Genomic DNA, 24,220 nt, shown 5'->3' on the forward strand with positions numbered 1-24,220 from the left:
TAGGAAAAATGTATGTAAAACATGTACATTGACGTTTCTTAAAATTATATTTGAAAAGTTGGAAATGTGTAACTATTATTGAATATAAAATATAATATAATATAATATAATATAATATAATATAATATAATATAATATAATATAATATAATATAATATAATATAATATAATATAATATAATATAATATAATATAATATAATATAATATAATGGATTCAGGATTTGGCGTAAGCTTTTAGCACGAAGAGTTAAAGATATGATTAATTCGCTGCGTCTTCTTAAGTCTATATAAGGCTATTATTGAATTTTTGATGATTGGAACTCTGAAGCGACCAAAAGTTAACCACTTCTAAATTTGTTTAGACACAGTGCTATAAACATGAAGACTATTACCTCATAGATCATAGACTGTTGAAAATCTTTCCTTAACAAAGCTGGTTTTACACGTGTGCTTAATGCGTTCGGAGAAACAATACCTGAACAGAAATTGATTGAGTTGTGCACTCACCTAACTGTTTATGTAGTGCTAAAAAACAATATAGTTGTATGTTTTGGTTTACAACTTAGAATATTACTAACTGTGACCATTCATTTAAAAAATCTATAAATCACTGTTGAAGATGCAGGTTTTTTTTGTATTTATTCACGTTTAGCTGAGGAGTTGCCGGATTTCACAAGTTAAGACAGTTTAGATAAATTGTAAACATAGAAATTGGTATTATCCTTGAAAAGATAATAGTTAGAGATTTCAGTAAAGAGTTTATATCCAGTTCAAGGCTAAATAAGTAAGTTTGGGGGATAACGTTTGGTTTGTTTTAAATTTCGCGCAAAGCTAAACAAAGACTATCTGCGCTAGTCGTCCCTAATTTAGCAGCGTAAACCCAGAGGGAAGGCAGCTAGTCGTCACTGCCAACCGTCAATTCTTGAGCTACTCTTTTACCAACGAATAGTGGGATTGACCGTCACATTGTAACGCCCCCACGACTGAAAGGGCGAGCATGTTTGGTGCGACTGGGATTTGAACCTGTGACACTCGGGGGAATTACGGGGAGTAACGTAATTTGTTGAAAGAGATAAACAAGATCTAAAATCTGACCTTATTAGTAAAATTTTATTGAGATTCCTAAATGATCACGTGTATTGTAAGATGACAGTTCATCTGTTAACGTGGTAACATTATAGTCATCACAATTTTATTTGTGGAAGTTTGTACTGTGATGTAATGACATATTTTAGTTGCAAAGAAAGTATTATATCTTCTATTAATTTGCTTAGTTTCTTTGGCATCATGAGACTTACAGAGCATTTGTAGACACTTGGAGGATTAGTTTTTCATTGACTTGAGAGTTGACAAACTGTGAGCCAGTTTTTGTAGTTCAGCATCCTTCTAGAACTAGCAAGATTTGTTTTGCTAATGTGTGGGATAAACTTATCAGAAGCTGTGAATAAGCTTGTAAATATATATTTGTTTATTCGCTAAGGTGGAATTGTGAACTGATTCTGGTAAGAATGTTAAGGAATGGTATTTTCTTTCTCATCTGTAAGCATTTATGTTAGGATGTCGATAACTTAAAAGGCTGTTAACATGTTCTTCAAAAAGGAAAACCAAAAGTCCCGTCAATACACCTGTTGTACAAAACAAGTCTGAACTGGACTGGGTAGTCTCTTTGCCACGTGCTCGTATGAGAAAAAAGGAAATGGGTTGGGAACGCGCATTGCCTTTGACGTGATAAGTAATGTTTTAGGTGTGTATTTGTGACTGGTTTAAACCAGTTATTAAATCATTGTTTCGTGGAAAGAGATAACAAAATTTCGGCTGTTTAATTGAGTGAAATGTCATTGACCAAGAGAGATCGGCCCGGCCTGGCAAAGTGTGTTAAGGCGTTCAACTAGTAATCCGAGAGTCGCGGGTTCGAATCCCAGTCGCACCAAACATGCTCGCCCTTTCAGCCGTGGGGGCGTTATAATGTTACAGACAATCCCATTATTCTTTGGTAAAAGAGTAGCCCTAGAGTTGGCGGTGGGTGGTGATGACTAGCTATCTTCCCTCTAGTCTTACACTGTTAAATTAGGGACGACTAACGCAGATAGCCCTCGTGTAGCTTTGCGCGAAATTCCAAAACAAACAAACAATGCATGAAGTTCTGTAAAAAAATATATGTACGTGATGGAGAAAAATATATATCATTATCGGATTCAACGTCTAGTAATTACTGTAGAATGTAAAACTTTCAAGACAGTAAAACCATCGCAGACCTGATAATCGAGACAATAGAGCGCATAGGAATCATAATGTTATGCTTTTTTTAATGTTTATGTTTGATAGGTCGGTCATCACATAGTTGTCAGTATGCCAAACTTTGGATCTGAGTTTATACAATTCGCGTTCCATTGTCACAAAATCGTTCCCTGGATTCTGGAACCATAGGTATGTTATGAGGTTGAGAGTTAAAACTCATTATTTGATTAGAGTAGATTATAGGGTGGTAGTGGGTCGTCTTGACTAGCTGCTCGCCTTTTTGTTTATCGTCCCAAAATTATCGACGTAAATAACCCTTTTGCAGATTTGCACTAAATTTAACAAATAAACAAAGTAATTCGAGACCCTGGGGAACACAGGTGGTGTTGTGAGTATTTGAAATTTCCTGAGCAAACATTTATTTTAGTTTTTTACACAATATAGCGGATTTTAAAGGTTCCAATTAAATTTTGTGGACTTATTTTTGTCTTCAGGTAGAAAGTTGTGTCTCTTTATAAATGTAATAAGATATATTTTTAAAGAAAAGCACCACTTCTCTTATCAGAACATATAACGATGATTTTTTTTTAAAGTTTAGACGTACAGAGTATTAAGCTTGCGTGAACATAGAATGAAGTCTATGTGAGAAGTAGTTATAATAGGAGCGTACAGTTTTATTTCTTCGATTAGAATTTTTTGCAATGTCTAATGTTGTTGTGGTTGTTCATGTGTGTAAACGGAATAATTCTTAATGTTACGGAAGATTTGTTCTAGGCATACCTAGAACTAGCGTAGTTAGTACAAAACTAGTTTTAAACTTTCAAACTGATCCTGTTCTTCTATTCTTGTAAACAAAGAAAAACTGAAAATCAAATTAGAAAAGAAAAAAATACTAACTCGGGAAAATCAGATACTGAACTACAAGAAAAATCAGATACTAACCTACAAGAAAAATCAGATACTAACCTACAAGAAAAATCAGATACTGAACTACAAGAAAAATCAGGTACTAAACTACAAGAAAAATGAAATATTGAACTACAAGAAAAATCAGATATTGAACTACAAGAAAAATTGAATTAAACAATAAACTTAAATTTTGTTTGGTTTGTTTGGAATTAAGCACAAAGCTTCACAAGGTGCTATTTGTGGTCTCCCCACCACTGGTATCGAAACACATGCTTTTGTGGTGTGAGTACACAGACATATCTTTGTGCCACTGGTGGAACATAAACGCAAAAACGGACAGTAAACAAATACACTTATTTTTAATTACGTCAGTTTTAAACAAATAATTGTACCTTCAAATATCTTCCATTACTATAGTAATTGGTATGCCTGTTCTGTTTCGATGTTAACACCGACATGGTTTATCTCTCAACGACACTCATCTGTATGGTTTATCTCTCAAAGACACTCATCTGTGTGGTTTATCTTTCAAAGACACTCATCTATATGGTTTATCTCTCAGAAACACTCATCTGTATGGTTTATCTCTTAAAGACACTCATCTGTATGACTTATCTCTCAGGGACACTCATCTGTACTGTTTAGTGTATTTCATTTTATCTAAAAGTTCACAAACTTTTGTGAGAACTCTAACATTACAAACTAAAAAAGTTACAGTGTTATTATAAAGTTCATTTACAGATGTTCTGTAAACAGTGTAGAGGTCTCAGGTGGTATGATAGCAAAACAAGGCGAAAGAAACTACTCGACAGGAGTTTTAATCAAATAGCTTCCACAAGAAGCTTGTGAACGACAATCTATTTGGAATACAGAGCTGGTCATCGAACTCAGCAATAACTTCTTACAGAGACTTGGAAACATCTTCTCTCATATCGTACATCATTAATACAATAACCGTAACTCAGACATTTCATTAATGGGTAACAGAAGGGGAAGAGACACTCTGAATAGAGTATATTTGTTTAGAGACTGCGTGTGATTAAGACGTTGGAAAGGGGATACATCGGTTGGTAATCACTAGTTTTGGTTGGAATTTCTTTCCGACGTCTTGTTGAGTTATTTCGTTATATTCTACGCTTCTACTGTGAATAGTTATCCTAACAATTTGGCGCTAAAAGAGGTGAAACTAATACATTACGAGAACGAACATCAAAAAGCCCAGGGACATTTATATAGGACCTAATGTAAATAATCTCATAATAATAGATTTGTGGTTGGTTGGTTGTTAAGCGCAAAGCTACATAAAGGAATCTCTGTACTCTGTCCGTTACGGGTATCGAAATCCAGTTTCTTGCAGTATAAGTCCACAGACATACTGCTTTGGGGGAGGGCGAATATTTGTAGATTAACGTTACCTCTTGTATTTTCCACTTTTTAAGGGTATTAGAAGCAAATTAGAAGTGTGATTGTTTGTTTGATTGCTTGTTTTTAATTAAACACAAAGTTACACAATGGGCTAACTGTGCTCTGCTCACCACGGGTATTTGAACCAGAATTCTGGCGTTGTAAGTACGCAGACATACTGCTATACCACTGGGGGTTGAAGTGTGATGGGAACAAGTTTTATTTGACCAAGCGAATCGGGGTAATAGGTGCCACAGGTGCAACTACTACAGATGAGATTCAGGGCTCCCTTTAGGGCTCTGGAGACTCCTGGGCTCTGGATTAAATTTTATGTACTCCCTTGTTTTTCCTAAGAGTAATTCTTCTTATTGTTGGTGAATGTTTTCTGAGAGATATTGGAAAGTATGGGGCACGTCTCTCCTCTTTTGCCTCCTATATTATTGTTATTATATAACATTTATTACATCATTCTATTTGTCGGTTTCGATTGCAACCAAATTTATACAATCTGCTCTTCTGCAATTTGTTTTAGGCTTCTGTTAAGTATGACTATTTTTATATTTTCTCCACCCCTTCATGGCCAGGTGGTTATAGGGCCCTCGACTCGTAATCTGAGGGAGGCAGCTTCGAATCCCGGTTACACCAAACATGCTTGCTATTTCAGCCGTGGGGGCGTTATAATGATACGATCAATCCCACTATTCGTTGGTAAAAGAATTAGCCTAAGTTGTTGGTGGGTGGTGATGACTAACTACCTTTCCTCTAGTCTTACAGTACTAAATTAGGGGACGGCTAGCATTGCATAAAGGTCAAAAAACAAAGACGGAAAATAGATTTTCCATATATTTTTTTCAAGATAGTCATAAATTAAAACTAAGGCCATCAAATGGACACTTTAATTTTCTGTATGTAAGCGAAGACAAATTTCTCTGTTTGCTCAGTACTGGTTTTTCAATCTGAACTTTTTCTTCATGCGCATGTTGTCTAAACCGGAAGATAAGAGGGGTTTACGGTACAGTTAAAACCGTCCCCAGTTTTAACTACTGAATAAAGACATACTGCTTTACTTATGGTTTAGAGGCGTTTAATTTAGCTAATTAAACAATTGTCATATTCTGCTTCTTATGACACACCTACACACACATGGCAGTAACACCCACGGCCATGATATCTATTTCTGATTTTAAATCGAAGAAAGTATTTAACTGTAGCTGTTTATAACTGATAATAGAAAGCGTCTTCAGCAGTTAAGTGGCGCTAACCCCTCGAGCCACAGTTCGGTACGATAACTACTGGGCAACGCCCGGCCCGCTTACAGATGAATCTTAATAGTTAAACAGAAAAGCACGAATAGCCCAAGATGTCAACACAGCTGTTTTATTAAGCTTTTGCGTGTAGCACCAACTACAGCCGTTTGAACATGGAAGATATGTACAACGTTGTCTGCAGAAGACGAGAGTAAGTCAGCTTTTAAAATATCACTCATCTTCATCTAGTGGACAAGATCCAATGCATAGGTTGTGGCTAATGAAATCTAAAGGTCTTAATATTGTATAAAATCCACTCCACTCATTATTATTGATTAAATACAAATATATTAATACTGTACAAAATCTGCTGCACTCGTTTTGCCTGATGAAATACAAAGGTCTTAACATTATACAAGATTGGTTATGGTTGATGAAATCCAAAAATAATTCATGGAAGAATCCCAGTCATTCTCGCAAGTAATTAAACTGCCCTAGACAGTGAAGTTATGTTTTTAACAAATGCAGTGTTAATTTAATATCTTATACTGATATGAAGGAATCTGTTGTTTTTATAACTTCCGTCGATAATCGACATTAAATCGAAAAATAGAGAAAACTTGGTGTTTTAATTTTTCTTCTATTTTCCTTCTTTTCCCTTATTTACGTAATCAGAAATTATAATAAAAAGAAATATATTTTTACGAAACGAAATCTTAATAGAAAGTGAGGAAATTTATGTTTTGGGTAAGTAAATTTCTAAGAATAAATTCGTTTTTGCTTAAAGGTAATAAATGTGGCCTTTTTTTTTTTTGAACAGCAGTAACATCTGGAAAATATTTCAGAAAGAACGCGCTTGTTAATCGTATGTTTTTTTTTTCAGGTTCTCTTTAAATACGAGTGCTTTTCGAGTTGATGACACAAAATAAAACGGGATATTTGACGATATGAAAACGTGGCATGCTTAGCGGATTGTAGAAAAACAAGAAAGTAAGGTATTTGTTCGCAAAACATTCCCCCAATTCTTGCAACGGAACGGAAATGAAATTTTGATGAAATGGGATACTGGTATTTTGCTTGGATTTTATAGTAGAAGAAATGTAATGCGGAAACAAGCACGTGTTTATATTTTTGCTCACAATTCTCAGAAATGAAAAGCTAATTTAAGGGAGATTATTGAACATATGCACTGATTGATCTAATACAATCTGGGTATGATATATATTTTATTTGTTTTTTAAAGGTAAAGACAGAATAAACCGAAAAACACACAAACAAGAAGTAGCTCCTTAGGATTGGGCGGTCAACTGGTTAAATGAAATGTCAAACTGAGCACAAAATTCGAGTTTAAAAAACGGTTTAGCCTACAAAGGTTTTAAGTATTTATCGTATCATGTTGTGTAATCTAAACATGCTAACACATGCACTTCATGTAATCAATGAAATACGTTTATGTACTAAATAAAGTAAACATAAAAAGTCTCATTTTCAATTGTTATTTGTATTGTAGGCCCTAATATCATCTCGTAGGTAATAATGACGTCAGAATTAACCCGATATCAGTATTTCTCTCTGTTGTCAAGTATAATAAGGGAAATTTTCTTTTTTCTCCTTGTTTTTCTTTCACTTGTGTGCAAAGCTACACGAAGGCTATCTGCACTAGCCATCCCTAATTTAGCAGTGTAAGACTAGAGGGAAAGCAGTTAGTCATCACCACCCACCGACAACTCTTGGGCTACTCTTTTATCAACAAATTATGGGATTGACTATCACATTATAACGCCCTCAAGGCCGAAAGGGCGAGCATGTTTGGTGTCATGAAGATTCGTACTCGCGACCCTCAGACTGCAAGTAGAGCTCCCTAACCATCTGGCCATTGATTTTTTTTTCACTATTATCGTCTGGTAGCTATTGTGCTCGATTTGCAATCTGGATATCTCGAGTTTCCGTCGCTCATTTGTACGGTTGCCAGCCGAAATATTTTATTGAAACAAGCATTTCTCAAGCGGTGTAAATATTCGTAGAATACAATTTTATTGACCGTGGAGTAAAACGCGGCCTCATGCCTAACAGCTCCAAGAAAATGAATTAAACATGGCTCTATGTTTTGGGTAAGTCTAGCCTTATAAATTTTGCTTTGTTTTTTTTTATGCCACACCTACTTTCATCTAGCATCATTTCTCTTGATATGCTACTTCTTATGCCACACCTACTTTCATCTAGCATCATTTCTCTTGATATGTTACTTCTTATGCTACACCTACTTTCATCTAGCATCATTTCTCTTGATATGTTATCTAGCATCATTTCTCTTGATATGTTACTTCTTATGCTACACCTACTTTCATCTAGCATCATTTCTCTTGATATGTTACTTCTTATGTTACACCTACTTTCATCTAGCATCATTTCTCTTGATATGTTACTTCTTATGCTACACCTACTTTCATCTAGCATCATTTCTCTTGATATGTTACTTCTTATGCCACACCTACTTTCATCTAGCATCATTTCTCTTGATATGTTACTTCTTATGCTACACCTACTTTCATCTAGCATCATTTCTCTTGATATGTTACTTCTTATGCTACACCTACTTTCATCTAGCATCATTTCTCTTGATATGCTACTTCTTATGCCACACCTACTTTCATCTAGCATCGTTTCTCTTGAGATGCTACTTATTATGCCACACCTACATTCATCTAGCATCATTTATCTTAATATATTACTTCTCATGCCACATCTACTTTATCGTAGCATTATAGCTCCTTATATGTTACTAAATTTTCCATCTTTTAGCAGAATATTCAACGATTTTTTACACAGATGCTATTACAATTCTTATTAAGCAGTAATGTTGTCATAAATCATTTGTTGAATTACGCGCAAATCTGTTCAAGGGCTATCTGGACTACCCGTAGGTAGTTTTGAGGAAGGCGTCTGGTCAACAGCATCCGTTCTAAACTCCCGTGTTCTTTTATAAAACTTAATCGTCTCTTCTATAACGCACCAACAGCTTTAATGTATGGATCTTACAGAAGAAGAAAGCAAAGCATGAACCTAGGGATTTACAGCAGGGCACGCTGTCCACTAAGCCATGAAGAGACAAAACTAATAACATAGAAGAACACTTGTATGTACAAGAGTGCAAGTGTGAGTGCTGTAAACTTTATCAGTAGTATCACAGTAAGTATTCAATGTTACTAAAGAATAAAGTAGAAAAAGATAATTCATTAAAACGAGGAACTCCTTCTTCTTTGTGGGTATTTGGGTATGTTGAATTTTAGATACCTAGGAGGATCAGATGCATAAGATCTCTTCCTCCAATTAGAATCTGATGTTATTAAGCCTAAAATTAGCTTCCTTTGACGTCGACATCAAGTAGCTCTGAATCTAGTAAAAGCTTGTAATTCAGTTATGTCACTATAAATTGCTCTCATTTGCTGTCTTTGGTCTCTTGAAGTAATTAACCTGTTATTAACGTGAATAATTCTTATAACATCTAAAGAACAAGATGAAACATTATATGGAGAAAAAAAGAAAGTGTCCTAATAATGGTTCATTATTAAAACTTGAATAGAGCTTTAAATGCATCATATTTCACTACAGCTTAATGACAGTAGCTCTTGGGCTACTCTTTTACCAACGAATAGTGGAATTGACCGTCACTTATAACGTTCCCACGGATGAAAGAGCGAGCATGTTTGGTGTGATAGGGATTCGAACCTGTGCCATTCATATTAGGAGTTGAGTACCACCTGACCATGGCGGGCGAATGAATTACGTGCATTATAAGAAACTTCTAAGATTTAATTTCAGGTTCCATTTACCTTTAGGTGCGAATACCGTAGATGTAATTTATCACATTGTTGTAACTTGTGTTATTGCAGTGGTGCTCTGCAGAATGTAAAGCAAACTACGTAAAATAAGGCTTATAAGACTTATACGAGGCCAAGGATAAACACTAACACTTTCTGTTTGAGACACCTATTTCGTTATTTAAAAAAAAAACACAATAAAAATAAAATCTGATTCTCTGTTTACTTAAGTCGAGACTTGTCAAACTCTCTGTTGAAAATTACTCTTGAGAAGATATATAAAATACTGGACACGGACCAGGTTTTTACTTTAACATTTTAGCAGTCCGAAAACCTCTCTCTTGGGGGAATTTTATTGTGTTTTATTGCACCGATTATATTCTTAAGTTAAAGAGAAAAAGAAAATAAAAACAGCTGACACAAAAAGTGAAGGTTATACTCCCAACATAGGAAAGCAATCGCGATTTTAAGGTTGGAAACGATGAGGTAGTTCTGGAAGTCGTGAATGCTCTGTTTCAGCAAGTGAGTCAATCCACTGGAGTATAGACTGGTAAATCTTGTAAGACACAATTCTTAAATATATTGAGCGTTCGGGTGAAAAACTACAAAAAGAAATAAGATATAGAAGCTCCAAGATTGACTGGTTGAAATAGGACTTATTGAAAAGTGTTACAGTGTAATAATTAATAACTTCAGAGCAACAGGGAAAGAAATATTTAATACAAATCATAGTTTTAAGACTATGAACAAGTCATGCTTATTTTTTATGAGCTACTTATTCCCCATATGTGTTTTTTTTTAATTTTCGTGACAGTAACGCCTAAATTTTCAGAAGTTAATTATTAATGACTTAAGTGTACTCGCTATAAAATAAAAACTTATTTGTTCTTAAAAAATAAAGCATACGTATGTAATTTGATGGGAACAATATGAATCAGTTTTTTTTTTTCTAACACAAAATATTCACACATTCAGATAAAGGATTTAAATTGTTAAAGATGGTGATAGTCCATGAACACAAAGGTATTGAAAACAGAGGAATATGGATCAACTTGGGTTACATGGATCATTTAGAAAGAGACCGACAACAAGTCATACTGCAATTTAGGTAGCAAGTGTGTCATCTTGTGACACGTGAGCATCCACGAACACAAGGAGCAATACCAGGAGCTGTTCATATAGTTCTAAGCGACATTACGCTATATAATAAGTAAATATCTTTTTTGGCAACGAGGCAAACATAATACAGACTCACGAAAATAAAGCTTCAGTCATATCTCTAATTTAACAGCTGTTTATCGCAAGCAGGTGGAAAATGAAATATGTATTTATATTATCCCATGGATTTCTGGTTAATGGACTGTTGAAACTTGCAGTATGAAATTGTTGTCCTCGTATAATAGATGGCTCATAGGAAGCATGAAGGGCCAGTGGTGCGTTTTTGATAAAAAAACCTTACGACAGATATCTTTGAATTGGGACGTCAAGGGATACTGTCAAAATGTAGGGCTATCAGATGCGTCAACAGTGTAATGAAATGATGTGGTGAGGTTCCATAATCGTTTTATTACAACGCATCCTGCCTCTGTAAATGTTTGCATGCTCGTGTATATTGTCAGCTTGAAATGCATGTATTTACAAAATATTACGCACAAATAAGTTTAAAATACATGTTTCACATCAAAGAAGAATGTTCATCAATAACCAGTTTAGCCAATTGTGGCCTAATGGTTAGCATGCCAGTCTGTAGGTCCAAGAGTTCATGTCTCGCGTCTCGTTACCGCAAAATCACTTTATGCACCTTGGGGTAGTGAGTAGCCTAAGAGTTGGCGGAGGTTGCTGTTGAGTAGCTCCTATCTGTCGTTTCATAATTAAAAACATCTATGTGCAAATAGCCCTTTTGTAGCTTTGGACGAAAATTCTAATAATTTTGTAATTTCATTTGCAGGCGTGTCACAACAGTTAGAATAAAACCCGTGGCTATCTAGCTTAAAGTCGAAAATAACCCGTGTGGCGGCTGGTGCTGGTGATGTGATTGGCTTCTTTCTGGTCAGTAGTTGTAAACTAGAAGCAGTTACACCTGAGTCGCTGGCATTTCTGACTTCAGGGCTTAGCCCCTTTGTGTATGAGATGCCGTTGAGGTAAAAAAATACATATTATAACATTTAGAGACTTAGGTTGTTGCTAAAATAGGCAGAATTAGTGTTTGGCTAGAGAACAACACTTGTAAGTTTAATTAAACTACAATAACTACGAAATCTATACATAATTAACTCAAAAATAAACTATTAACTGTCTTGCTTGATACTAATAAATACTTTACATCGATCTAAATACATAAATACATGTAATGCTTTGATATCTCAAGTTTTATCACTGTGATATCAGTGCATAAATCAGATTTGAAAATTTAATAAAATAATTTTAGTAAAAGGCTTGGCTTGGCCAGATGGTTAAGTACACTCGACTCGTAATCCGTGGCTCGCGGGTTCGAATCTCGGTCGCACCAAACATATTCGCCTTTTCAGCCGTGGGGGCGTTATAAAGTTCGGTAAATCCCACTATTCGTTGGTAAAAGGGTAGCCCAAGAGTTGGCGGTGGGTGGTGATGACTAGCTGTCTTCCCTCTAATCTTACACTGCAAAATTACGGACGGCTAGCGCAAATAGCCCTCGAGTAGCTTTGCGTGAAATTCAAATCAAACCAAATTTCATTAAAAACTAAATTACACTAATACTTTCACGGATATAAAATTTCCCGAACACAAAATTTCACAGTTTTGCTTCCTGTGATGATATAACTTTCGGAACTATAGAGGCAAATCTTTATACCAATTTTTTTGCTTGTTTGTTTTTGAGTTTTGCGCAAAGCTACACGAGGTTTGGTTTGGTTTTTTGAATTTCGCGCAGAGCTACATGAGAGCTAACTGCGCTAGCCATCCCTAATTTTGCAGTGTAAGACTAAAAGGAAGGCAGCTAGTCATCACCTCCCACCGCCAACTCTTGGGCTACTATTTTACCAATTAATAGTGGACTGACCCTTACCTTATAACGCCCTCTCATCTAAAAGGACGAATACTTTGATGTGACGGGTATTCGAATCTGCGCCTCTCAGTTTACAAGTCGAGTGCCCAAACCACCTGGTCATGCCGGGCATGGGGGGGGAAGGAAATAAGAAAAAAAACTGTTAGTATTTCAGAAGAGGAGATGAACGTTTAATGCGAGATCGTAATTATGTTATTTTGTGCTCGATAAACCATTGGAAGGCATTTATTTTAGTAGGCAAAATAAATAAAAGTGGGGTAATAAGCCCTGTTTTTAATAAGTAGTTCACAGTACTCGCTGTCTCGTGAGTTATTTCGTTCATCTGCCACAAATAGCTTCCAGTATGGAGATAAATTAGGTTCATTAGAATGAACGAGTGTAGTTTCGATTCTAAGAATGTTACTGAGTCTAAAGAATCTTTACATGAAGGAAGTGATGTAAGAAATGAAACTTTTTGAAAATATTATAGTATGCCATTATAAAGTTAATTTATTCACATCGTTTCGTGAGAGGAAAGAGGCTTCATGAACTTAAAAGTGAAGATTGAAAATTCACCGCTTCAAAAACATTCTGCTCCTTAATAAGAAACGAATTATCTAAAAAAAAAACCACGTGTCTAATTTTTAAGTTCGTCTATAATTTAGATGCAAACTGCTGGTAGAATTATTACTCTTATTTATTTATTCACATGTATATATGCTCGTATTAATGAAATGAAAATATAATAAGGTATAATTTGCTTTATCAAATAAAAAAATCGATTCTCTCTTTTGTGAATTTGTTGTCATTGTTGTTATCTCTAATACCGTAAGATGTTCGAATTCTGGGTTGTTGTTTTCGTTGTTAAACAGTTTCCGTAGCATTTGGTATTTTAAATCCGATGCGACATGTGGAATACATCACGTGGACAAAGTTTTGGTGGTTCATACATAGCTGTCCCTACAAAAGAGCTGCTCATCAAACGGTATGTAATTGGTTAGTAATATCAGCTACCTACACAGCTATTACTAGACGAAAAGCAGAATTGACTCTCAAACCCATACAACATTTACAAGCTCAAAGCGCGGAACAGGTTCACAGACATATCGCGAGCTTGAACGTTGGAAGTTATGATAAGCTGCCCAACATGTTAATCATCAGCATACATTCGGCACTCATCTCATACTGGGTCATCTTGAGTGAGAACGACGTTTCTCTTGAGAGTGTGAGATTTTCTTGTCGTCTGTAAGTAAAATTTAGGTATGTCTTGTTGAATACATCAGAGACCCATTCTGTGCAAAACAAAACAAAACGCGATCACCTGGATGTGATTCATTTAATATTTTTGCTTTTAAGAAACGTGATAGCCTTCTTAAAATCTGTTACTACACTAATAGCCATCAGCATGTTTGTGTCGTACCTAATGACATTTTCTGAAGAGCCCGGCATGGCCAGGTGGGTTAAGGCGTGCGACTCTTAATCCGAGTGTTCGCATCCCCGTCGCACCAAACATGCTCGCTTTTTCAGCTGTAGGGGCGTTATAAAGTAACGGTCAATCCCACTATTCGTTGTTAAAAGGGTAACCCAAGAGTTGGCGGTGGGTGGTGATGTGATGACTAGCTGCCTTCCCTCTAGTCTTACACTGTTAAATTAGGGACGGCTAGCGTAGATAGCCCTCGAGTAGCTTTGCGCGAAATTAAAAACAAAACAAAACATTTTCTAAAATTTTATAATTGGCCAGTGGTTAATCTACGAACTTACATCAGTAAAATTCGTAGTTCTATTTTCCGCAATGGACAGAGCAGATAGCCCAATATTACTTTGATCTGAAAAACAACATCAAACTTAGCCCTTGCGTTTTGAGCTAATGTGGAGTTTTTATGATACATGTTATTCTCCAGATGAAACACAAAACATCATCAATAACAGCAAAACACAAAGCGTTAAATTAAGGCTAATGTTATACCTATATATATATATATACATCATGTGTGACAAATGTGAAGATATCCTCTAACCATGCAAAAAATTTGATTGTCTAAAGGCTACCCAGCTGTGCCATATTAATGTGTTGAAGCCATATCACGTCCGCGATGCAACCGAAAATAATTTACTAATTGAATGTTTTTCTGATACAGTCGCTTTGACTCAAAAACCCGTAAATTTGAAAACAATATAAGAGATTAATGCAATAACCAACTGAGCAATTTTGACATTCAAGCCAATGTTAATTGTGTTGTGAATTATCCAACTTCTACCAACAAGAAAAGTTTAAGGACAATTTTGGTAATGGCTGTTTATTACAGGGAGTACTATAAAATTTTTAATTACATAAACAAACCTATTGAAGAATAGGTCAGATCTTTATTGTGCACTTACCCAGTATTGATGGCACCTGATTTTGATAAATCTTTTACATTAATTCTTGATGTTAGGGATTGTTGTACTGGTGCTATTCTATTATAATCAGATGACAAAGGTATTTAACATCCTGGTTGTTATTTTTTTAAAAGGTTTAATCTTTACCAAAAGATATATTCAACTGTGCAAAAGAAACATTAGTTTCAGTGTAAGTCTCAGAATATTTCGTACCCCACTGGGACAGCGGTAAGCCTACAGATTTACAACGCTAAAATAAGGGGTTCGATTCCCTTCGGTTGACACTGCAGAGAGCTTGATATGGCTTTGCTATAAAAAGAAACACCCACTTCCACACCCTTAGAACATTTCTATGTGTATGTACCTGCATCACAACAACCTAATGTCATTTGCACTAATCATAACCTGTTGACGTGTTTGAACCCAACGAGGAGCACGAAACATAAAACAAGACTGTAACCTTGGAGTTTATTATTACAATAATACGATTTGAAGATAATCCATGTCAAAGGAGTTGATAACATTTGTACTAAAATGCTTTCGCGTGGTATGTAATTTTACGATCATTACGTTATTTGTGTCGATGGTTTCATTTACTGTCATAGTTATTGAATTTTTATAATTCTTCAACAATACACTTAGTGCTTTATTTGTGTGTATGTATATTTTAGTGAAATTAAATACATTTTAATGAAGTTAAATAGTAAAATAAGCAAAATCACAAGGAAGGACTGCACAAAAAACAGCAAATCCAAACCTCTGACCTTGTTTCGTTGATGCAGCGTTTCGTCTTTAATTTGTTTTTGTTTCGGCTTGCTTTTGAGTTATGACAAACTAACATATATATAATACCTAAGTTAGTAATTGGCATCTGGTCAGTTGTGTCTTCTGAAGCGCAAATTATTGATCATTCATCCTATACTATATAGTGATATTACACTCTCACGTTTCATTGCATTTTGAAGTAAACCACATAAATGACAGAGTAAAACTAGACCTCGAAGAAGACGTTTAAATGTGGAAAGACTTTGAATAATAATACATCACTCGACGATATTAGAAAGCTGCGAAATGCTTACAAGTGCTTCAACAGCAGAATATGACACCAAACTGATACTCAGACATTATTCAAAAGTTACGAGACCACTCACTATCTGTCAAAGTCGGCTTAATGCGGTCATAAGCCTTCACAAGTTAAGAGACCACTCACTATCTGTCAAATATGGCTCAATGCAGTTATAAGGTCTTTACAAATTAAGAGGCCACTCACTATCTGTCAAATATGGCTCAATGCAGTCATAAGGTCTTCAAAAGTTAAGAGGCCAATCACTGTCTGTCAAATATGGCTCAATGCTGTCATGAGGTCTTCACAAGCTAAAAGACCACTCACTATCTGTCAAACATTGCCCAACGCAGTCATAAGGTTTTCACAAGTTAAGAGATCACTCACGATCTGTCAAATACGGCTCAATGCAATCATAATGTCTTCACAGCTTAAGAGATCACGATCTGTCAAATCTGTTTAGTGCAGTCATAAGGTCTGAGACTGAACTGGATGTTTGTCATCACAAGTGGATGTGTAAAGATGGTTGCAAATACACTGGACAAGACTGGCTTATGGCCAGATGCCCAGTAAGGCGGTAACATATATAACAGGGCATAAATATCCCATTTGCAATGATGACAATAAATAATCCAGCAGTCCGACTCATATACAGCAGTCATTATTGTTTTTGACAGAAAAGAAGCGCTTCATCCTATAATCAATCAACAGGCGTGTACTAATACTGAAACAACATATAAGTGGAGTCAATACATGATCATGTACAAACATGAAGAAATAAAGTGTGGAAAAGAATAAGCACTGGTGAATATATCGACCTCTACATCCCATGGAATGATACCTTTTACCATACATGATCCATTATTGTTAAAGTCCACTCCCACCGGGTTAAAGTTATTAACTTTTATTTTGGTAAAGAGGGGACTATGTGCAGTATTTTATTTGTACTTCAAGTTATATTGACCACGTGTGGAATGCTTTGAGGAGACTCGTCACACACACACTTTCAAGTAACTCCAGACACTAAAGGTACTCTTGAATCATCTCTGAAAAGGCATTAACACTGTTTTATACAGCTAGTTTCTTCCTCGCCAACTTAAACAAGTTACATGTTCCAAATACTCTTGCAATGTTTTTTTTTAATAGCGTGGATTATATAAAACGTACAAAATATTTATTTGGAGTAAATATAGCAACACTAATAAAGCCCTCATATATTGTTATACCTATATATTCATTACGGCAGTAACAGCAGAGAAAACGTTCTTTGGTTGAAATATGAGAAAGTAAAATTTCTTTAAATCATGCATCAAGCCAAACAAAGGTTATATGCGCTAGCGATGTCATCTTTAGTAGTGAAAGACTAGAGAGGAGGCACCTTGTCATCACCACTGAACGCCAAATATTTGAGTTAATCTTTTACAAACAGATACTGGAAATAATCGTGACGTAACAATGCCTGCATTGCAGAAAGGGCTCATGTGTTTGGAAGGACGAGGATTCGAACCCCACGACTCGCAAATTGCTAGTCAAGCGCTCTCATCACATGACCATGCCAATCCAAGAGAAATTAAAAACACTAAATAAAGTTAAAGGGTTTAAAAAGTTCACTCATTCTTTCTTCCTATGGAAAATGATAGTCAAGAGATGCTATCAAGTAATAAATAATTATGCAGCATAAAGCATTATTTATCTTACAGAAAGAACTGAGACAGTAATCCAAGAGAAAACGAAATCATATATCTAAATATAGGGAAGTGTCAGATAATTACAGAGAATTTTTTTTGTTTTTTTAATCTCGCGCAAAGCTACACGAAGGCTATCTGTGCTAGCCGTCCCTAATTCAGTAGTGTAAGACAAAAGAGAAGGAAGCTAGTCATCACCACCCAGCGCCAACTCTTGGACTACTCTTTTACCAACGAATAGTGGGATTAACCGTCACATTATAACGCTCCCACGGTTGAAAGGGCGAACGTGTTTGGTGTGATAGGGATTCGAACCTGCGACCCTCGAAATGCGGGTCGAGTACCTTAAGCACTTGGTCATGCCGGGCCTAAAATTTGGTCAGAGAAAAAGTTTAAAAATGAAAAATGTAATATAATAGATATTATAAGCATATAAAAGTAATATAATAGATATTATTGTATCAGCAGGACGTGAAGAACTCTAATAAAAAAGAAAAAATATTAAGATATTACGAAAAAAGAGAGGAATTAATAATACAGAAGCGGTAAACATTCTGGTTAAAATCCCGGGTTCGAATCCCCCATCACCCCAAAAATGCTCGCCCCTTCAGCCGTGGGGGTCAATGTAACGGTCAATCCCACTATTCGTTGGTAAAAGAGTAGCCCAAGAGTTGACGGTGGGTGGTGATGACTAGCTGCCTTCCCTCTAGCCTTACACTACTAAATTAGGGACGGCTAGCGCAGATAGGCCTTGAGTAGCTTTGAGCGAAATTAAAAACAAACAAACTTATAAAAATCTAATTTAAAACATGACGCGAAGAAAGAAAGATCGCTTTTTGGAAAAGGAGAGAAGAAAAAATGGAGTGTGTGTTTTCTTATAGCAAAGCCACATTGAGCTCACCGAGGGGAATCGAACCCTTGATTTTAGCATTGTAAATCCGTAGGCTTACGGCTGTGTTAGCGGGATACTGAAAAATGGAGAAAGTATGGACCACGAAATTTAGGAAAAGAAAACTATGCAAATTATAGAAAATAAAGACAAGGCAGAGAATGTGGTGGGTAAAAAGAAGGGTTTTCTTAACTACAGGGGCCCGGCATGGCCTAGCGCGTTAAGGCGTGCGTTTCGTAATCTGAGGGTCGCGGGTTCGCGCCCGAGTCGCGCCAAACATGCTCGCCCTCCCAGCTGTGGGGGCGTTATAATGTGACGGTCAATCCCACTATTCGTTGGTAAAAGAGTAGCCCAAGAGTTGGCGGTGGGTGGTGATGACTAGCTGCCTTCTCTCTAGTCTTACACTGCTAAATTAGGGACGGCTAGCACAGATAGCCCTCGAGTAGCTTTGTGCGAAATTCCAAAACAAACAAACAAACAAACTTAACTACAGATATATTACTTCTTCTTCCCTGGGAAGTCAATAGAAATAATCACTAACAGGTTTTAGTACCCTTGAAAAAGAATCAATCTTGGAGCTAAATTCTGTTTGATGATGCGCAGAAAAGCTGTCTGTAAACTCCATTTGTCATAAGATGACAGTAAAAACATAGTAACGCTGGAAGCTCTGGCCGGGCTGCTTGTATCTCTCTGGGTTTTGTTTTCTGTTGATAACCTTCAATGGTGTTATTGTAACAAATGTTGCCCAGAGACAGTGATACGAGGTAAAGTGTAGCACTTTACAATCCCAATATGTCTTGTGCAAACACTGGTAGTCTCGTTAAATTTGTTCATAAGTCTATACCTTTTAATTTAAATATGGTCTTATTTTTCCTTTAAGCGGGAAGGAGAGAAAGAGAACGAGTTATCTCTTTATCGTTCTTACAACTTAAAGTAGGCCTGTTATAACAGGCACGAAAAGAAAACACAGCATGTAAGTTTCGTGTATGGAGCTTTATGCTGTGACGTGGAACGGAGGAGAAAAATTCGAAAGGCTTTTAACTCGAAACTTCAACTAATGAGTATATTTTAATGAATGGCCTTCGCTAACTTTCCTACCTTCTACAGATACGGACCATCTTAATCGACTTCATTATTGACGGCTTATAGAAGCACCGTAATGGACTCATCCATCAACGTAAAGGTCCCTTTTGACGGCGTATACGTGAACCTCCTACGGTCTTTCCTTTTTTCTCTCTTCCCAATGCAGGCATTGGCTTTAGCTATACTACGGACGAGAAAATTCAAATTTATCTCCACTTTTAGGAGGAGATTTTTCACAGCCCTGCGAACTTATAAGCATCAAGATTAAATCAGAGATAAAAGAATGGGATGCGAGTAGACCAGAAAAGAACACTTTTTTATCATCCACATTACCATGGACCAGTACACCAAGAAGAATGTTTTTTAGACTGAAATAAAACCGGCTATAAAAGGCTTAAACATAAAAAATGTTTAAAATAGTTGTTTACACAAAATAAATCTTAAAGAATATTACACCAGTAAAAAAAGAATAAAACAGAAAGATAGACGTCGTGAACCTTATGAAGTGATGGCTTATTTCGATGAAACGACGTTGGTATATGATCAACGACATATACACCTTTCTGTTTTGGAATTGCCAGATAAGGATTTATTCAAAACCATCAAATGTTACTTCATCAAATCCCTAGAGTACAATTTTCTATGGGAAAAAAAGGAGGGCTGAACGCTCGACTTCTGAGAGATTTTTATCTCTTAAAATTCAACACGGTCCATTAACTTTTCTTCTTTCTCCAAATTTTTTTTCAGACCATGAAAGTATACAAAGATGCGGTAGGTTTTTGAACTAACAACAACGCGAACTATTTTTGTTTAAGAGGAAAATAACTTTTTTAAGGGTATTGACGCAGTTAATTTTCGTAGGATCGCAACACGAGTAGGCAGACTAATGTATTGATAAGCGAGTATTAAGCTAGGTTTTCAGAATTTCTATTCGCGAGTTTCGATTTACTGAGAAAATCGTTTCATTAAGTAAGATGGTTTTAGTTGTGTCAGTTTATTGGCGAATCCAGGAATTACCTGAGTACGGCACCGTTAGCGAATTCTTGTAGTACATTAGCTTTAGTTGATGGGTAATCTTGGAAAGTTGGTACTCCGGATTAGTCATAGCGGAACGAGGTGTGTATAGTTGATTAAAAGGCAAGACATGTTTGGATGTATTAATCAGAGCCTGATAATACACTTAAGAATTAAAAAGTTAGGGATAAGTAATAAAGCTATGCGTATTTGGAGACCAATTTAGAAATATGTAAAAGATAAGTAACTTTCGCTTTAGCCTAAAGCTTTTAAGATAATTGTTGAAATATAAAAAATAATATCGCCAAATACTTTGATGAAAGAATGGTAATAATGGGAAAAAGTACTTTTTGGAAGTTTGAGACATCTCACGAGGCTCGGGATTTGTTCTTAACTTCATAATACAAATATTCTAATAGCTTGCAGTTTTCTACTTTATCGAAAGCCTATTCCTTTTACCCCAGTGGCACAGCGGTATGTCTGCGGACTCACACCGCTATAAACCGGGTTTAGCTACCTGTGGTGGACAGAGCACAGATAGCCCCTTATATAGCTTTGTGCTTAATTCCAAAACCAAACAAACCGAACCTATTCCAAAGTATTGCATCCAGTAAATATGATTCGAGATTGGATTATAATACAATTTTTTTTCTAGTATTCTAAGGACTGTATTTTATTGACAGTGTAATGGTAGCAATAGAAAATACTGTGCCCCTGTCCTTTTGTCTGATAACTATAGGCACTGAAGATTCAGAAAAGTTTTATTAGTTTTGATTAAGTTTGTTTAACAACTCAGGAGTTATGTGCACTAGCAGTCCCTAATTTTGAAGTAATAGACTATAGGATGAGAAAAGTGGGATTGACCGTCACATTATAGTGCCTCTACAACTGAAAATGTGAGCGTGTGTGGTGAAGAAATTCAACCCAGCAACCTGAAGATTGCGAATCAAGTGTCCTAATAAGCCATACTATAACAAGCTAATTTTTAACCTGTTGACTGCCAAGTATTTCAGCTGCTACAATACAACTCTAATGCTTCTTCATTTTGTAACTTTTTCGTGACGCCATTTTGGATCGAAAGTGAAACAATTTGTAAGTAGGTCAAATGCATGTATGGTGCTGACATCTAGTGTTGAAGTTAGATATTATTGAGAACGAATTAACTCGTCCGTGCCACTGTGTTACCGATCGGCTTGGACGAGTTATCTCGTCTACGGCACTGAACAGGTTAAAACAAATGTTAAACTTAGTCTATCCAGAAAATAAAGGCTTATAATAAGATTTGTAAAATGATTCGTGCAGTTTTTGACTTATTTCTATAGAGGAAGAAATGTAATAATTTTGAGCCTAAATTTGCAAAGGTTTTGAATTTTGATTTTAATATTAATTTAGAATACAATATTTATTTAAAATATGCAATCAATTTTGTTAACCAAATATATTTTATTATAAAAACACATTATTACACTTTATGGTTTTTGTATCAAACTATTTAAAGCTACCTCACTATAATCAATATGTAGCGGTAAGCTATGGTAATGTGCAATTCATTTACTGGTTGAATTAAAATCTATTAAGTTACTCCACAAATCTATGGTAGACTCTAAACGAAGCATGTAAAGTATTTTCTTCCTGGCCTGGAAAATTATCCTAATACCTATGTGCCAAACACTCTCTTTGTGTTTGACAATACAGAACTCACTATATATGTATATATGTAATGTAAACATTACCTAAACAGTTAAGTTTATATTTATATCAAAAAGGAAAGACTGTGTTATAAACAGCAAGATCAAACCTACGATGAAATAATACATATTTGTAATACAAAACAAGCTTTAATCAAAACGTTGTTCTACCAAAATAAAGGCTTCTACGACACAAACTATAAATTAAGGTACGAGATTCGTCGTTGAATTGGAAGGTGACAGCAGAACTAGAACATACAGTAGTGAGGATAAATTATTTGCCACTCTGAACCTCTTCTCGCAAAGCCTCACGTGTAAAGAAACAACAAAGAATAATAGAGTACAGAATTAATAAGAGAACTACAGGTTAAGAGAAGACGTGGGTGCTCGAGCCCACAACGTCAGCTATCTGTATCTATTTTCGTTTCCTTCAGACAGTTGTGGGAAAGTAGCTGCTCATGTAAGTAAAAAGCTATAAAAAGAGTGAAAATTAAGAAAGAAAAGGCTACACTTTAGGGGTAATGGAAGTAAAAGATGAAATTAATAAGGGGATTAAAGTTTATTTGTTTGTTCGTTTTGGGAATTTCGCGCAAAGCTACACAAGAGCTATCTGCGCTAGCCGTCCATAATTTAGCAGTGTAAGACTAGAGGGAAGGCAGCTAGTCATCACCACCCACCGCCAAATCTCGAGCTACTCTTTTACCAACGAATAGTAGAATTGTCCATCACATTATAACGCCTTCACGGCTGAAAGAACAAACATGTTTGGTGTAATGGGGTATCGAACCCGCGACCCTCAGATTACGAGTCGAGCGCCTTAACCACCTGGTAATATTAGTACAACAGTGAACAAATTCTACTACAATAAATGATTCCTGTATGACCAATAAATACTTAATTGATTCAGAGGTAAATATGACAAACATAATATTTTGGCTTTTATTCTTATATTATTAATGTTTCCTTAACATTTAGATAAATGATTGCATTATTTAGAAAATAACACCTTTCTTTATCCTTCACAGTGTTTTAGTTATTATAGAATAATTCTGAGGTTGTAAACACGTCCGTCAAGTTAAAGGAAGATTCTGGAAAAAAACACAGACTGTAATTTTTATGTGAAGCTGTTATCATCCTCAGCTCTTGTTACCACTCCATCATTGTCTCCTGTTTGATAAAGTGAACTTGACGACCACGCAGAAGGTCATCTGTCTCCAATGTCATTTCGCAGCCCTTAAACTAAGATAATTGATTCTTCACACGTATTTCTTTCCTCTTCTTTCTCAGTCTTTCAGTTTTTTCTCTAGCCTTCAACAGTGGGGAACTTCATTCAGTCTGGTTTATTTTGTGAGGGCGTTCTTTCGAAAGAAAAACAATTAACATGGGCACGACACAAGCAGAACGTGCTTAGCACGTTTTTTGTTTTTCAAAAAACAACAAATAAATTTTCTTTCGGCAAATATAAATAAGTGTGCAGGGTAGTTGTTTAATAACAACATTTATTGATCTAGGACAGTGCATTAAACTTTGATAATAGAGGCTAGAAGTCTTCTGTTAATATTTGGCTACATTACACTATTGCAGACACGTGATGATCTATATTTTACCAATAATGGAATACATAAAAGATTTGAATAACTTTTCTGAGTTTGTTTATGTAAGCACTCCAGTATATATATATATATATATTATATATACGATAATTTTTCCTGATTAACTAATCTTTAGTTACAATAATAAGTTTATCCTTTTATATATATCGTTATTCAGATAAAAT

General features: G+C 35.6%; 1 long non-coding RNA gene across 1 annotated transcript in view; it reads right to left on the reverse strand.

Moving 5' to 3' along the window:
* Positions 1-23,465: 23,465 nt before the first annotated feature.
* LOC143241902 (uncharacterized) overlaps positions 23,466-24,220 on the reverse strand; it is a 41,006-nt gene continuing 40,251 nt past the window's right edge. Inside the window, exon 4 of the long non-coding RNA XR_013022339.1 lies at positions 23,466-23,801. This is a non-coding gene — a long non-coding RNA (uncharacterized LOC143241902). The remainder of the gene's footprint in view (positions 23,802-24,220) is intronic.

This window comes from Tachypleus tridentatus, chromosome 2 (assembly GCF_004210375.1).
Source record: "Tachypleus tridentatus isolate NWPU-2018 chromosome 2, ASM421037v1, whole genome shotgun sequence".
Classification (NCBI taxonomy): domain Eukaryota; kingdom Metazoa; phylum Arthropoda; class Merostomata; order Xiphosura; family Limulidae; genus Tachypleus; species Tachypleus tridentatus.